We start from the raw sequence: 1,214 nt of genomic DNA, 5'->3' as shown, positions 1-1,214 counted from the left end.
AGATTCTATATGGAATTACTTTCTATCGTTCGCGCATAAGACCAGTACGTAACGACAAGCTTGAGGGTATATAAAGCCACCATCAGACGCGCAACGTAGGCATTTGTCGAGTCGTCTGCAAGCGGAGAGGATCTTATTTTGCTCGACAGTTTCAAACATTTTGTGTGTTGTGTGAACCTGTTCTATCTTGTTCTACAACAATCACGAGCCACATACAGGTTAGTGTACTTATTATTATAATTTATTCATTAATTAGGTGAAATAGTTTAGGAAACAATAAGAAAACGTGAATATCGTAACATCGACACTGTGTTAACCTCGAAAAAGAGGACATTTGCATTCCTGCAAATTAAGAAAACTACGAAGCCGTCGTCATGGCAAAGTCTAAGAAGAGAGTTTGTGATATTGACGCCAAGCCAAGTAGTACTAAACGATTAGCATCTTGGATCAGAAGAATCCGCAGTAAAAAATCAAGGTATTGCCGAAATCGCAGACGCGATTTACGGATTGAAGCAATGCTGACGTGTGCTCTCTTCAAAGCTGAAAATGAATTACGCATCAAGCAATCATCTAAAGCTTTAAAATTGCAGAAACTTAAAGAAAAATTATTGAAGAAGGAAAATTGTATAAATTACGAACGCTGCGATGATGAAGGCACGTCTCAGCAGAGCAATCCCTGGAAAGAGCCTGATTTGTGTCCTGAATTGAGAAGTTTAGACGATTTCATGTCTAAGCTATCAGAAGTAAAAGTACCAGTACGACGCTGAAGTAGTGGGAAAAATGCAAACCTTCAGGTTATGAAGACCGGCCAACGCCCAAGACGCGTTGAGTGCACTCGTTCCCGTCCGATCACGAAAGTTAAGCAACGCCGGGCACGGATAGTACTAAGATCGGTGACCGCTTGGGAACTCCGCGTGGTGTTGGTTTTTTTCAGAAGGAGATCAGCCCAGTATTTGAACTGTCTAAGAAGATGACGCGAGCAGTAACTGCCCGAAGAGGAAGATACAGCGGGGCATGAAAGGACAACCCTGATGACTGCCGCCTGGTATTACCGGGGTTGTCTGCCCTCAAAGCAGAGGAAGAAGGAGGAGTGGTTTTTTTAGTGGGTATGGCAACAACATCCGCGCGAGTCCCACATAACCCAGTGATGCGGGTCACTGGGCATGCGTAACAGCATTTTCCCCTCCTCACGCAAAAAAAAAAAAAGGTTATGA

At 43.4% G+C, this 1,214-nt stretch overlaps 1 pseudogene; it reads left to right on the top strand.

Annotated features, from left to right (window-relative positions):
- The first annotated feature begins 807 nt into the window (after positions 1–807).
- Positions 808–926, top strand: LOC132915586 (5S ribosomal RNA; annotated as a pseudogene).
- Positions 927–1,214: the final 288 nt, after the last annotated feature.

This window comes from Bombus pascuorum, unplaced genomic scaffold (assembly GCF_905332965.1).
Source record: "Bombus pascuorum unplaced genomic scaffold, iyBomPasc1.1, whole genome shotgun sequence".
Lineage (NCBI taxonomy): Eukaryota > Metazoa > Arthropoda > Insecta > Hymenoptera > Apidae > Bombus > Bombus pascuorum.
Note: the sequence above shows the minus strand (reverse complement) of the source record. Positions and strands in the feature narration are given on the sequence as shown.